We start from the raw sequence: 16391 nt of genomic DNA, 5'->3' as shown, positions 1-16391 counted from the left end.
TCCTCTTTTTTTTAAATTTTTTATTCCTATTTATTCTATTTATCCCCTTCGTATATTTTATTTATTTTGTCTCTGTATTTATATATGTGTGTGTGTAATATTCTGTAACTCTGTAACTTCTGTCGGTGCTGTGCTTTTTTGGAAATCGAATTTCCCAGAGGAACCCACCCGAGGGATTAATAAAGTTCTATCTATCTAGAAGTAAGGGTAATATTTGATATTCCTATTTCTGTAACAATCACACTTATAAAAATACACAAATTTACGATAAAGCACATGTGCTGACCACAGAGTGAAACTTCCCACAAGAATGATGCATGGAATTTTCTATTGATTCTATTGATGTCAGATTAGGGATTGTGGTCAACAGATTTAGTTTCAATTCAAGTACCTAATCGTAGCCTCAGTGATTATATAGGACAAACATGTCTTAGTCAGCTGAGAGTAATTAAAAACATTACATTTACACTGTAACCCATGGCAACCAAGGTTTGAGGTGAGGAGGAAGAGGATGATATTTTATTATGACGCCGGTGGTGTCGTCGCTTTTTATTTCCTTGGGGAACTTCTCGTCTTACAATAAAACAAAGGTATGATCCTTCATATCTTGAGTCCAATGGCACAGACATGAATTTAAATGGCACAACTTCTCTTCTTCTCCACCTTTGAGGTGCAACATATGTATCCGGTCTTCAGCTACAGATGAAATCCGACTAGTCAGAAGGAAGATGTCCGTCTCGGCCACCATATACAAAGGAAACATGCCGGCTTCCACAAACCGGCGCACAAACTTATGTATTTTTAATAGATTGATTGTAAGTTCATGTGAGTGCATCAGTTTGTTGGAAGATGTAACCACTATGTATGTTTATGAGTACAATATCAAGAAGTGGATGACACAGAAACATCAAAAACACAGCTTCACCTGCTGACCTCAGATGAAAGTACGAGTAACTCCTGACACGTTTACATACACAGCTTAACAGGCCTGATTTAATCTGAACATTTCAGAGTTTGTTGAAACAGCAAAGCACAGGTGGACATTTGTACGTGTTACAACAGATAAATCACAGGAATAAAGATTAAAATGAATAGTGGCTCAATATCATTCAGGCTTTATTTTCAGGGTTCTGGGATATAACTCATGCTGTTTCATGATAAAGGAGGATAAAGAACCCTAAATGACCCTGTGTGTTTGTTATACAGTCGACTCCCGGTAGTCGTGGTGATTTGGGACCACAACTGCCGCAAATACTTGAGAACCCCTCTAAAAACGCTTATAACTGCCTATTTTAATAGTTCAAACACCAAATATATCTTAATCTAAAACACTTTATATGATTTCAAAGTCATCTTACAATATTGCCCTTAAAATATTTGGCTTACAGCTACGCGTGAACACTTCTACAACTGTAAGAGTGTTCACGAATACCTGACAGGGGTCGACTGTATTACCATCGGTAATTAGTTGTTACTGTTGCCTGAACAATTATGTCAAGCAATATGTCTGCTGTAAAAGTAGCCTGTTGGTAGCAAAAAAACATGAATATGCCCGTACGTGTAAGTGTCTCTCTTTGTTACTCCCTCCCGGGATTTACTTTTTTAAAATCAGACTTTAATGACTGCAAATTGTAAACAGAGTACATTCGTGGTTCTGGAGTATATTCTTTACATGGCATCATATGTAGCTGTAACAATTACTGTAACATTATGTAAACTGTAACATTAGAAGACCTTAGATATGCCGGGCATTTCTGTGTTGAAAGGAACATGTGATTGCACCGTGTAAGCTACATGAAAACATCCAGCAGATGGACTGCGTGAGAAGATCCCCATCTATCACAGGGCTGACACAGCTCATAACTCGGCCTTATTCAGAATCACCAGTTAACATTAATTTCATTTCATGTAAAGGAAAGAAATAATTACAAACTATATTGTGCCCTCCGCTTTAATCTCCATTGAGATTATTTTTGGTAGAAGTTTATATTCATAGGTGCGGTGCTGCTACCGGTGACCGTGGGGGCAAAAACCACTCCTCCCTGCTGAGCCGACATCGTGGCTCCAGCGGTAGGATTTAAAGTAGAGGATCCAGAGGATGCAGCTGCTCTGCCCTCTACAGCTGAAAGGACAAAGAAGCAGAGAATCAGTGGTAATGTCTGCACAGAGGCAGACCACAAACAGATTGTCAGTTACAGGTGAGTTTAAGAAACTCTGCATTCACCGCACCTTCAAACTTGCCCTCTAAGTCGTCTGCGATGTTGTTGACATTCATTTTCCTCAGGATCGCGACAGAGACTTTCACAGCCGTCGCTTCACCGTAGCTGTCTATCATACAACTCACAGTGTCCATACGGTCTTGGCCCTCGAGTTTGCTCTTTGGAATTGGTTTGCAGCTGTCCACGATCTTCATGGCGAGGTACCACTTAAAATGTTTATACTCATCATTAGTCAGGTCTTGCAGTTTTTCTAAGAGCAGCTCTGGGACCAGCATGTCTGCTCACTGAACAAACGAGAGAGAGAGAAAATGAGCTCTGTTTCTTTTAAATAAATACTTTCATTCCTTTATGGGCTTAGTTGATCAGAAAATTCATGTCTGTAACTATCTGTCTATTTTAAAGTATATTACACCACATTCAGTTTGTTCAAGATGATCTATAAAACAACAATAAGGCATTTAAGTGTCACTGCCCCCATTATCATAAAAATAATAGGAATACTTAAAAGTGTTGTGCAGTTAACTCCTCGGTTAATGGTTGCTTAGCTTAGAATATTGAACTTTTAAATATTATAAAGAAAAAACATGTGAGTGTAACTTTTCTGGTGTAAATCTTCTGTATTTTTAAGGTTCTGTGAACACAACAGAGACTACTACAATAAGTCCACCAAGAAAATCCTTTGCAAATCTGATGTGTGCATGGAATAAAACATTTATTTATTATGTTGTTGTTTTTAAATATGGTTTTTACTTTCTGCTTTTATTCAAAGGATGTTTTGAAAAAGTCTATGAGGAACCAAAGTTGTACTCAACAGTGTGATCACATTTTTATATGTATGCTATATGCTAGCCCCAAACCCTCTGGCTCTCTTCCAGTGTCTCCTCGGTCCTCTCTTCCTCCCGCCAACCAGTTGCATCAGGTGACTTCCCCTCCCTGAACATGGGCTCAAATGAATGTAAATAAACCTGAAGGACTAGTTTAAAACACTGAAGCTAGTCGTGCAGTAGTTTCATTTTTCGTCGCTGTGTTTAGTGGGATCGCAGACAACGAGGAAGTAAATCAGCGTCACCACGTCAGTGAATTAATAGCAGTGCTAATACAACTTCTAAAACCTGCTAATGAACCACATCTGGATCTGGATCATACATCGGTCACTATATACTCTCAATGTCTGCGTTCGTTCACATCCGATGTAAAGCTGCACACAGACAGAGCGAAAGTAAACAACAAGAAAGTCAAGTTCAAGTCTCCGTCATCCTTTCTAGCTCCTCCTGTTTCCTTTTGTATCGCAGCGCACAGACGTTATTAAACCTCCAAAGATGTGCATTTTAACTTTGGGGAATTTTATGAATCAAAGAACTCACCTCGTCACTGACCCGCCGATATAGCACCAAGCAAAGGATGTAAAGAAAATGGCGCAAACGAGTGCTTTCGGTTTCAAACCCTCTACCGGGAAAGTTCTGCGAAACCTACAGGACTACGTCAGGAGTGACTACTCAACACGTAGTGAACGTATTATGACTTAATGTGTGCACAGCCGTACTTGGTCAAGATACAACTAGTTTATATATAATCCCGTTGTGTTTATACGTCTTATGTCTATAGTCACATAAACGGAACATTTTGTCCTCCTTGTGATTCTGCCGGTAAAAAACAGCTGCTGTACAGATGTGCCTGAGCGACTGAGGGGTTGGCTGGTACATTGTAGTGATGTGTCGGTCACGAACGAAATGGCTCTTAGAGCCGGGTCTTTGATGTGAACGACGCGAGCCGGCTCTTATCACAAGCCCTGGGTTCTTTTTTTCTTTCTCTCGCCCTCTCTCTCCCACTTTTTTTCCGCTTCACTCCGCATGAGCCTTGTGCTTTGCGCTGGGAAGAGGGGGGAGGGGCGGTAGTGTAGTAGTGGCCGGTAATAAACCAATCCTCATGAAGAACAGTGCTCTTTAATGAATTCAGCACAGACTAGGGTTGCCAACTCCCTGAAAAATAAATAAGGGACACCTCGTGGCCAGGGCCGGGCGACCCAGTTGTCTTCACCCTTCCCAGTGTGGTGAATTTTCTAGCTCTTTTTTTGTGTGTGAAATTATTTTTTTAACCATTTGACTTGAAGTTGATTTAAGTAGATGCATATTCTATTCTTTGTGATATGAACACATGTGAAACAAATGATCATTTAGCCATTTATTTTTAGCTCAAAATGACAACATTAACACAGTAAAACAGGTCTCTTTCTTAAACAGAAGCCTGTCATGCTTAACTTTTGAGAATATAAGTACGGTAAATCTTTCTTTAAAAGAACTCTGTCCTGCTTAACTTAAAATAATAGAAAACAATAGAAAGAAAAATATTCTTGTAACAGTGCACATTTAGTGCATTTAGTACAATTGGCTTCAGTTGAGGTATTATTTCAGCTTTTCTAAAGCTAATCAGCTGCTCCTGTTTGTAAACCCGCTTGTTCCCATGATTACGCATCATAACTCATCATCATTATTCATCTATGTATTACTTTTATGTATTAGTCATCAATTTGTTGTAATCATCTATCCTTGCAGTTGTTTATTACACAAAATAAATTATATTATCACACTTCTGGCCACATAGCGCTGATATTCACTGCACATGCCCATATTAACGTTTTCCAGCCAGGTGTTTTCCTTTTCCCATTCTTCCCTTTCTCTGAGGGGAACAAACATTCCGTGAAAATAGTTGGATCTACACTGCTGCTCAATCACAGCTGCCTGATCAATGTTTTTCATTAGCAATTTAGCAAAGTTGATGTGGTGGTGTGTCTGTGTGAGTGAAAGACAGAGAGAGCGAGCGACAGATTATCTGTTATAACCTTCATTTTATGGAGGCACAGTGTGAGCACTCAGGTCGCATCAGAGCATCGGGCGGTATAGTGTGAGAGTACATCGTGACCTATGAACTTCTAACCCCTGCGAGTCAATCGTGCAGTTTGAGCAGGAGCTGAATAACGTGACTGAAAAAAATCGCACAGTGTTTGCCCAGCTTTAGGTGTACTGTCATCCGAGACTTGCACCGCAGAGTCGGCGTTTGTTTCCCTGTTGGCCATGCTTCTTGTTGTGGTCATCTGTTGTCTTCCGGTATTTTCTCCGCAAGCGACCTTTCCTTGACCAATGAGATGAGCGGTAATCTGAATTGTCATACTCGAATTGTCATAAGTGTGCTGTCAGCTCATTGGTCACAAAGCAGGAGAGGGGCTGGGAATTATGTTTTCAAACAAAGCGTTAATTCCATTAAAAGTTATAGGCCACTTTTGATTCTCACTGTATTACGGGACAAAGTGCGTCCCTTATTAGCTCAATACAGGACGTGTACTTTTGTTTCGAAATACGGGACGATTCCGTATTTTAAGGGACGGTTGGCAACCCTAGCACAGACTAACATCGAAGAGGTAGCAGTGACACACATCAGTTATCAGCTAGCCATCTAACTGTATTCTATCTCTAAACCTTTACCAACTCCGCTTTACTCTTATTTTGCGACACCACCCTCTAGTGGTGCAATATGATATAAACATTACAGAACACAACATCTCCTCTCTCTTTATAAAAAGAGTTCACCAAATAGCGTAGTACAGAAATAAAGTAATTCACTGTTTAGCAAACCAAACATACACTGGTGAACTTAAATGTTGCAATAGTTATAACATCAGAATACTACAACTAGAAAAGCTAAATAAGCCTGAAATTGTAAAATAAAAAGAAATTATTCCAGTTTTTCCATTACAATTTTTTCTTAGTGCATTGGTGGCAGGAAATCAGTTCTTCTTAAACCCAAAATAGAACAAGTAATGACATTTCTCTAATGTCCTTTTTCAAGCAACCTATTATGGTACAATATAGTCTTTGTGCCAACGAGGCTTATACTTGACGCGGGGCAGTCTTCTGGCAGTAGGTGAGCCAGTCTGGGTGTGGTGCAACCTAGCAGTGTCAGCGTTCTTTTCAGTCACTGGGCGACAGCGTGCTAGATGAGTGGCATTCCAAATCTTTCCATTACTCAGCAAGAAGGCATTCAAGCCTTTGGCTTTTGTTACTGTTACAGGAGGGGTAAATCTGGGATGTCCTTTAGGGACATGGTGGGGTTTACTTATCCTCACACTCTCTCCTGGTAGAAAAGAAGATTTCCGTGCGTGACGCCTACCATCAGTGTAACGTTGCATTTTCAACTGATATTTCTGAACTGAGTGACGTGCAACGTCATCCAGTGAAGACACAGCAGGAGGCAAAGGGAGGACATCCAGTTTAGTACGCATCTTCCTGCCATACAGGAGTTCATAGGGAGAGAGGGAAGTAGTTACATGCTGCGTTGCACGGTAAACTTGAAGCCAATCCAGCACAGTCGCCTTCCATGGTTTCGACTGCTGGATTGCTGTCTGGATACAGGTGCGGAGGGCACGATGAAACCGTTCGATTGCTCCGTTTGCACCTGGGTAGTAGACAGATGTTCTGCTGTGGGAGATGCCTCTATTCTGAAGGAATGAGGTGAACATTGCAGAGGTGAACTGTGTACCATTGTCAGTTACGATGTTCTCTGGGTTGCCATGACGACTAAAGACAGAAGAGAGGAACTGAATGACATCATCAGTAGTAGCAGAAGGTGAAAAGGCAAGCTCAGGCCATTTGGAGTAGTAGTCAGTCAATGTTATGACGTATCTACAAGCAGGTATTGCAGTATCAAAAGGCCCAACAATGTCAAGACCAAGTTTTTTCCACGGTCCATCAGGCAGTGGGACGGGTTGGAGAGGAGCAGGATTAGTATGTGCAGTTTTGTCATTGGACTGGCAAAGGAGGCATGAGGTTATGGCAGACTGGACTTGTGAGTCCATTTTTGGCCACCAGTAGAGATCTCGTAGTCTTTGTTTTGTGCGCACAATCCCTTGGTGACTTTCATGTGCCAGCGCAATGAGTTTAGGTCTCACTGAAAGTGGTGCAATGAGCCTTGAGCCTCTGAGAACATAATCACTCAGGGTTGAAAGTTCATTACGGATTTTGTAGTAAGGTGCAAGCGTGACATCAAGTGCTTTGATTGAGGCAGGCCAGCCGCTTTGTATTTGTGAACGCAAAGCAACCAGTTCAGGGCAAGTTGAACAGGCAGAGTCAAAGTCCGCAACTGGAAGTGAGGACATGGCAGCAGAAACTTGGGCTACCATTTCATGATCTGCATCCGATGTAGGATGGGAAGAAACAGGCAGGGGCAGGCGAGAGAGATAGTCAGCTGTATAGTTCTGAGAACCTGGGCGGTAAATAACATCATAGTCAAAACACAGGAGGCGGGCAGACCAGCGGGCGATGCGCATTCCAGCCCTATTAATCCCTTTGGTGCTCAGCAGTGTTGTCAGAGCTTGGTGGTCTGTCCGCAGAGTAAAACGTCGGCCCCACAAATACGTTCTCCATTTCTCTGCAGCCCACACACAAGCATAAGCTTCTTTTTCAACAGTTGAGTACTTTTGTTCTGTTGCAGACATTGTGCGGGAAGTAAACGCCACAGGTTTTTCTGTGCCATCAGGTTGCACTTGAGCAAATACAGCACCAAGCCCATAGTCACTTGCATCAGTAGAGATCACGACACACAAGGCAGGGTCAAACAGTAGCAGTGCAGGACTATTCACCAGGAGTTTTTTAACTTCTTCAAAGCTCGCTTGTGCATCTAAAGTCCATGTGAAGGTGTTCTTGTCGTTAGCACAGGCACGCATAGGGGCTACAACAGTTGCAAAGTTTGGCAAGAACTTGGAGTACCATGACACCAAGCCCAGGAAGGATCTCAGAGCAACAGCATCAGATGGGGGAGGGGCTCTCAAAACAGCATCAATATGCTCCTCATCAGGAAGAATGCCATCAGCAGTGACAACATGACCTAGGAAGCGTAGCGATGTCTTCCTAAAATGGCATTTGTTTTCGTTAAGCACAAGTCCAGCATCTTTGAGCTTCTGCAGGACAGTGCTAAGGTTTTGGTCATGCTCAGCTGCACTTTTACTGTAGACAGTAAGGTCATCCAGGTAGTTTTGGACACCTGGGAGGTCTTTAAGGATTTCAGCCATCATTTTCTGAAAAGCTGAGGGGGCAGAGGCCAGTCCATAAGGTACTCTGCAGAATCTGAAGAGTCCATCATGTGTAATGAATGCTGTCAAATCTCTGCTATCTTCATGCAGGGGCAGCTGGTAGTATGCATTTGCAAGATCAATTGTAGAAAACACTTTTGCACCCTGTAAGCTGGCAAACAATTCATCCACATGTGGTAAGGGGTAGCAATCAGTGATCACAGCTTTGTTTGGTTCACGGAGGTCTGCACACAGCCTTATTCCACCAGTTTTCCGTCCTGTCACAACAATTGGGGATACCCATGGTGATGCATCAATCCGTTCAATGACACCAGCTTTGAGTAAACGATCCAGTTCTGCTGAAACTGAAGCCCTCACAGCAAACGGGAGACGTCGCAGCTTCTGACGCACAGGTTTGACTGTTGGGTCAACTTTCACTTTATGCACAAAGGCACGCACACAGCCAATATCTGGGGCAGCAGGGATGCAAGGAGCAGGTGATGGATTTGTAGACATCACAGAAGCAGTAGGATCAGTACATGGAGGTAGAACAGTATTGCCTTCGTGTATGTAACTAGTTGAAGGTCAGGTGGTTTTAGTGGCGTACCACTGAAGTGCTCTTCGTAGATGTGGTTAGGCAGGATAGAAACTGCAGAACCTGTGTCCACAATCAGTTCAATGTCCTTAGCTGATGAGGTAGGTGTTCTCACATTTATGCTGCATTGCAATCCTTTTGATGCATGAGAAGGATCTGTTAAGTAAAGGACTGTGAGTTTTGGTAAATGGACTTCCCGTACATCTCTTGTCTTGGATGAGCAGCAGACACGAGCAAAATGTCAAATTTTATGACACAGTTTACAAGTAGCTTTGGCAGCAGGACACTGACGAAAGTTGGCTAAATGACTGTTTGAACCACATCTAAAACAGTTCTTAGATGTTTTTGTTGCATGAGATGGCTTTGCAGGGTGAGCATTGTACTTATGTTTCCTCTGCATGGAGTGCGAGTGAGACTGCACAGCTTGGACTGGGGTACTACTGTCTGCAGCTATGGATTTAGCTTGTTGAACTGCAGATTCCATTTGTGTTCCCAGTGTAACAGCTTTATCTAGTGTCAAATCAGGTTCCAGCAAGAGTCTTTCTCTTATGCTGGGGCTAGACACATGTTCAACTAGCTGATCACGGATCATTTCTTCTGTCCTGTCATCAAACTCACATTTAGAAGCAAGGTCACGCAAGCTCGCCACATACTGGATAACAGTCTCATGTGAAGCTTGTGTTTGCTGTCTGAAAGCATGTCTTTCCACAACAACATTTACCTTGGGTGAAAAGTATTGTTCTAGGGCAGTAACAGCAGAGGCGAAAGTGTCACCTGTGTTTGGCAGTGAGTAGAAAATCCTTTGTCCCTCAGTTCCTAAGCAGTGAAGTAAAGTAGCTCTTCTTCGTGCTTCAGGCCAAGCATTCCCTGTTGCATTGATCACAAGCAAATAATTGTTGAACATACGCATCCACATGTTGAATGGCAAAGCAGGATCTCCAGGGCAAGGCAAAAACATCGGCGGCGGATGGACGTTTGCAGCCATGATGACTCAGCAAAAAAACTCAAAGCAGAAAAAAAAACACGCAGGGGTTACTCGTCGCCAAAATGTAGTAGCGGCCGGTAATAAACCAATCCTCATGAAGAACAGTGCTCTTTAATGAATTCAGCACAGACTAACATCGAAGAGGTAGCAGTGACACACATCAGTTATCAGCTAGCCATCTAACTGTATTCTATCTCTAAACCTTTACCAACTCCGCTTTACTCTTATTTTGCGACACCACCCTCTAGTGGTGCAATATGATATAAACATTACAGAACACAACAGGTAGTTACACACTCAGTAGCACAGGAACAGAGGAGGGAGAGACAGAGAAAGACAGCCAGGGACAACAAGGTCACATTAGAAAGGTATAGTAATCATCCACAACTATTTTCGGTTGCAGATGATAAAGGATTCAGAAAGTTTATTCATGCAGGCCCATATGACAGAGAATGTGCATCTTCTTTTTGTTTTCATATTTTAATTTATATTTAATTGTGTTGTGGTTTGCAGTGTTTTGTGTTGTTTCACTTTAAATTTGTAAAAGGAAAAAGCTGAAAATTTAAATAGTTAAAAGTTGAAATGTGAATATTTGATTTTTGTATTATATGATTTATTTATTATATTTTATGTGGCGTGAATAAATAAAAGTATATTTACGGTGGCCCCTACAGACAAAGCATGTAAAAACTCCAAAACACGTAAAAACTCCAAAACACGTAAAAAAACTCAAAGCATGTACAAAACACAACAGAAGTGCTCCAGGATGCTGGGCGCAGTGTTGAGCTTTTGTTACCTAGTGGCTACACAAGCCAGCAAGTACCAATGACCGGATTTGGTGTGTGGTAATAACAGGTAAATGAACATTGTTTTTAAATTATTTGAATATATATATGTGAGTGCACAAACAATACACATATGCTTTCAACTGTGTAATTTAAGTGATCTAGGTAACCAGTGGCGGTCCTAGCCTGTTTGGCGCCCCGGGCGAACACTCCCTCTGCCCCCCCCCCCCACACGCACACACACACACACACATATAAAACATAAAACATATTAAGGATTATACATTAACATAAAACTGTTGTCGGAACCATACTGAATTTCGCCATAGAAACACACACACACACACACACACACACACACACACACACACACACACACACACACATATAAAGAGAGAGAGAGTATGCATTGTATGCAAACGGCTACCAAACAGCCATCATAATTCGTCATACAATGAGAACAGGACAAATCAACAAAATGACTAATTAATATTAAAATCTGTAACATAATGTATTGTTTGGAGTTTAGTCTGTTACTGTTACTATTTTTACCATTTCTTTTTGGAGCAACTGTAATCCACATTATTTCCTTAGGGATTAATAAAGTATTCTGATCCTGATTCTGATTGTTTCAGGATGACCTGCCATTATCCAATGACACATCTGCTTACCTGTATCTTTTGCTCGTTTCTCCTCCTCTTCTTTTCTCTTTTTTCTAAACTGAGGACCTGATGGCTTTGAACTTTTCTTGTCCATCTTCCATTGGTTTTAATTTTGGACTCCAGTATGAACACAAATCCCCCAACCTGAGGATCACCACAACATAACCTAATAGACCTACACCTTCGTTCACAGATTCACTTTGTCTAGGGTGTATTTCTGGGATTTCACACAACCCAGGATTCAAGTCATGAATACATAAAGGGCTTGGATTTCCATCATTATGAATGAAATGTGCTCTATTTGGAAGCAGCCGCCCCCCCCCCCCCCCCCTTTCGACGGGTTGTGTGTGAGACTTTAAATCATCAAACTGTAAATTATAAATTGTAAATTGTTATTGATCCCTTTACCCCGAGTCCTAAAGTGTATATTTATTTTCTTACTCTTCTTATATTTATTGTTTGTTTACTTGCACTGCTGTAACTGGAGCCTCATCGTCTCGTCTCTCTATTTACTGGACTGTAGCGGAGATGACAATAAAGTTTACTTTGACTTCAGCAGCGAGCAGGCGCACCGAGGGCTCTTGCGTTTACTTTTCGCGTATAGAATTTCGAAAAAACATCGGTGCAAATTATAAGTCTGTATCATGATGTCTGGTGTTTTCGTGTTTGTTGTTTTGTTTTTATTTTGTTTTATTTTGCGAGTTGGTTATTAGATACTGCTCCAGCCGGTCAGAGAATCCCCCGCCGCCCCGCCCTCTCCTCCCTGTGCCGCAAGCAGCAGGCGCACCTCGCAAACGGAGGGCGCTCTCACTCCCAGCAAATGGGCGATAGAAAACCGATCGGTGCTTATGCCATTCCCAATATGCGCTGGCTGATGTCGGGGCAGCATGAGTACGAGCAATTTTTTATTTTTTATTTTTTTTTGCCGATGCCTGTGATGCCGCCCCCCACCACGATGCCGCCCTGGGCAACCGCCCGTGTCGCCCGTATCAAAAACCGCTACTGTAGGTAGCTCTGTTTTGGAAGTTCAGTTAACGCTAGAAATCTGTTTTGGGGTTTGTACATGCTTTGTCTCTAGGGGCCACCGCATATATTTATATATAAACATATATAAATAAAACCACTACTTACATTAGTAATTCCTTTTGTGCATAATTTTATATTATTGTTAATAATAAATTAATTAAAGCAACAAAACAACCTGAAGAGCCGGTTCGGAGCCGAAAGAGCCGTCTCTTTTTAGTGAGCCGAGCCGAAAGAGCCGGATCTCTAAAAAGAGCCGGAAATCCCATCACTAGTACATTGTCTGTCACTGCCACAGAGGGCAGGTCACGTCACAGTCTGCTCATTTTGCAGTGGTCAGTTTGTGGAACATGCACAAAGTATTTTATCATTTTCATGGATCGGGCATGTTGTTGTTGCATAAAAAGATCACACAATAATAATAATAATTATAATAATTATAATAATAATAATGAATTAAAACAGAAAATATAAAAAAATGACAAAATATGATTAGAGACACATCTTCAATAAATAGTATCTGGGTCAAAGTGTGCAAATACTCCACATAGGAAATTATCACAAGACTTTTTTTTTCTTCAGTGAGACTTAAAACATGCATAATAATATTAGCCTATAGCGTTATGTGTTATTTGTGTAAAAACGTCTATTTCTTTATTTTAGTCATTAAATCTGTTATAATACAAGTGTTGTGTCTGCCAGACTCTCTCTCCTTAAGGTACCTTTTCCCCCATTGATGTTCCAGGGATGTACCTTTCATTGGTGTGGATTTAACAGGCATTCTTCACATTTGTGATTTGTGTTTACTGTTATTTTGTGTTGTTGCTGACATCCACCTGGATGATCATAAAGCTTACTACTACCTCTTGTAGCACTTACGTGGAGGTATATATACACAGTGCTGATGGATAATTACCAAGGTAATGAGTAATTTGGGCTAGTATCAGAAGATTAAGAACGACTCTTAGAGCTCTGGTACATGAATGGCAAAGAAACCAGACAAACACAGTTGTGTGGCTTAAAAGTACTTTAGTGATGTTAAGCCTTTTAAAAGAAATCAACACAAGATTACAACAGGTTTTAACAGAACTTATGAAAATGTATAAGTAATGTCTAAAATTTTCCCCCAAAGTAGCAAAAAAATAGAATAAAAATAAAACTGTGCCACTTTGATGAGGAGCTCTTTTTGTGATACTGTTGCCATCTCTCCCAGGATGAATCCCTGAGCAGTGAAAGAGCATATCAGTTGTTTAACATGTTACTCTCTTCCTTGTAGGCTGCTGTGTTTTATTTTAATTTTTGAAATCACACCACATGAACATATATCCTCTAGTATGTTATGCACTTTCACATATCATATTAATAAACACAGTGGGCCACCATTACCAAAATATGCCAGTGTCAGTCCAGCACTGAACCCAGATGATCCAGAATGCAATAAGACTTAAAATGGAGAGCAGTTCAGAGTCAGTTCAATATTAATGGAGTTCGTTTCTGTTATCACATGTTTACACTGACTTGCCTACTATTGCAACGTGGAAATGTTCTCAGTTGTTTGTGTTGTATGTTGTATGTTTGTGTCATTATCTTGAAAAAAATTAAATGTTATACTTTTTAAAATCACTGTCCATCCATCCATCCATCCATCCATCCATCCATCCATCCACTTCCTCTTCTCCTTTTCAGGGTTGCAGGGGTTGATGGAGCCTATCCCAGCTGTCTTAGGGCGAGAGGCAGAGTACACCCTGGACAGGTCGCCAGTCTGTCACAGGGCTAATGCACAGTTTCCTCGCATGGGCTTCATCAGGACGCCGTGTCTGAAAACAGTTTTTCCAGACCATGTGAGTGACCGTCCTATTGTCCCACGGATTATACTAAACGGTAAAAAACTCCGAGGAGTATGCAGTGCGAACCTGCACCAAGCCCCTCAGGGTGTAAACAGTGATGCTCCAGCACCGCCGATTAACATGGCTCTATTAAACTGCCGCTCGATCTCAAATAAGGCATTTGTTCTCAACGACCTTTTCATTAGGAATAATTTGGACTTTATGTTCCTAACCGAAACTTGGCAGCGGAATATGGAATTTGTCCATTTCAAAGAACTGTGTCCAGCAGACTGTAAGTGCTTAACCACACCGCGTCTCTCAGGACGTGGTGGTGGGTTGGCAGTTATTTCTAGAAACTCCTTTTTCTGTCGGCTGGTAAAGACCCCCTCCTTTAACTCCTTTGAAATCCAGATGATGAAGATCAATAGGACTCATCCCTTCTATGTGATTTTAATCTATAGGCCACCAGGACTAGCTAGGAGTTTCTTAGTGGAGTTTGGGGATTTTCTATCCTCCACCATTAAGCTGGAAAAAATTCTTCTGCTGGGGGATTTTAATCTTCATGTTGATGACAGTTCATGTCACGCTGCTTCGGATTTTCTTACTCTCTTAGACTCTTTTAACCTTGTCCAACATGTGACTGGGCCAACACACAGTGGTGGCCACACCCTGGACCTGATATTATCACTGGGTCTGGATATCGGCCCAGTTCATTGCAGAGACATTTTTATTAGTGATCATAAATACCTTTTATTTGATCTCTCCTTTACTTATGACACTCTACCCTCTGTTTATGAGAAGCGTTCACGATTAATTAACGACTCAGCGGTAGAAGAATTTATGGAATTGTTTGATAACAATTTATCTGAAACAGACGATATAGATCAGCAGATGACCTCCTTCAATTCACAATGTCAAAAAATTCTAGATAAAGTGGCTCCTCTTAAAATCAGGAAAGGCAGTACTGTTAAATGCCCGCCCTGGTTTACAGAAGCTATCCGCAGCTTTAGGCGAATATGCCGTAAAACCGAGCGCCTGTGGAAAATCACAAAACTCGAGGTTCACAAGCTCCACTTAAAAGAACTATTATCTACCTTCAATGACATGGTGTCAGACTCAAGAGCCACTTACTTCTCTCAACTACTTGCAGTAGGAAAAAGAAATCCGAAAGTTGTCTTTGATACAGTGAGTAGCATTGTCTCCCCCCCAACGCCATGTACACCCGTCTCTTCAGATAAGGACTGCAGTGAATTTTTAAAATTTTTTCAAGATAAGATTAGTTGCCTAAGACATAACATAACTCCCTCAGGAAACCCCACCAACCATGATCGTCCACACCCCATAATTATGGAATCTTTCCTCCCAGTTTCTTTAGAGGATTTATTGGAAACACTGACTCAATTGAATCCTTCAACGAGTTTAGCTGATGTCTTACCTACTCGTTTATTCTGTAAAGTTTTTGAGACCATCGGGCCCTCTGTGGTCACGCTGATAAACCATTCATTGCTATCTGGCTCTGTCCCCAGGTGCTTTAAACAGGGGGTTATTCAACCTCTGCTGAAAAAGCCTAACCTGGATCCAACACTTCAGTCAAGCTACAGGCCCATCTCAAAACTTCCTTTTATCTCTAAACTCCTAGAAAAAGTTGTTTGGCTACAAGTAAAGAAAGCGCTGGAGAAGCATAACATTCTTGATAAATTTCAATCGGGTTTCAGAAAGTTACACTCTACAGAAACAGCTCTGCTGAAAGTCACAAATGACCTCTTGATGGCTGCAGACAGGGGTGATTGCTCAGTCCTGGTTCTTCTGGACCTTAGCTCAGCCTTTGATACCGTTGACCATCAGATCTTAATCCATCGCTTAAACTGCACGGTAGGGATATCAGGATCTGTTCTAAAGTGGTTCACCTCATTTCTGGAAGATAGGACGCTTTTAGTTTCAGTGGGAAACTTCCAATCAGACGTGGCTAAGCTTCTATGTGGAGTTCCACAAGGTTCGGTTTTAAGCCCCCTGTTATTTTCACTATATATTCTTCCCTTAGGCCGGATCATTAGCGGTTTCAAAAATATTTCCTATCATTTATATGCGGACGACATCCAATTATACATTTCTTTTAAATCTTGGGAATTAGACAAGCTATCCACTCTTATGGACTGTCTTAAGGAAATTAATCTTTGGATGACAAACAATTTCCTGCAGCTGAACGCAGACAAGACCGAGTGCTTAATCCTAGCC

General features: G+C 41.4%; 1 long non-coding RNA gene across 1 annotated transcript; it reads right to left on the bottom strand.

Moving 5' to 3' along the window:
- Positions 1-965: 965 nt before the first annotated feature.
- LOC145429524 (uncharacterized) lies at positions 966-3898 on the bottom strand. Its single transcript, XR_013909770.1, has 3 exons — positions 3584-3898; positions 2230-2503; positions 966-2122 (listed from the first exon to the last, which is right to left on the bottom strand). It is a non-coding gene; the product is annotated as an uncharacterized LOC145429524 (long non-coding RNA).
- Positions 3899-16391: the final 12493 nt, after the last annotated feature.

This window comes from Astatotilapia calliptera, chromosome 6 (assembly GCF_964374335.1).
Source record: "Astatotilapia calliptera chromosome 6, fAstCal68.1, whole genome shotgun sequence".
In the NCBI taxonomy this organism is placed as follows: domain Eukaryota; kingdom Metazoa; phylum Chordata; class Actinopteri; order Cichliformes; family Cichlidae; genus Astatotilapia; species Astatotilapia calliptera.
Note: the sequence above shows the minus strand (reverse complement) of the source record. Positions and strands in the feature narration are given on the sequence as shown.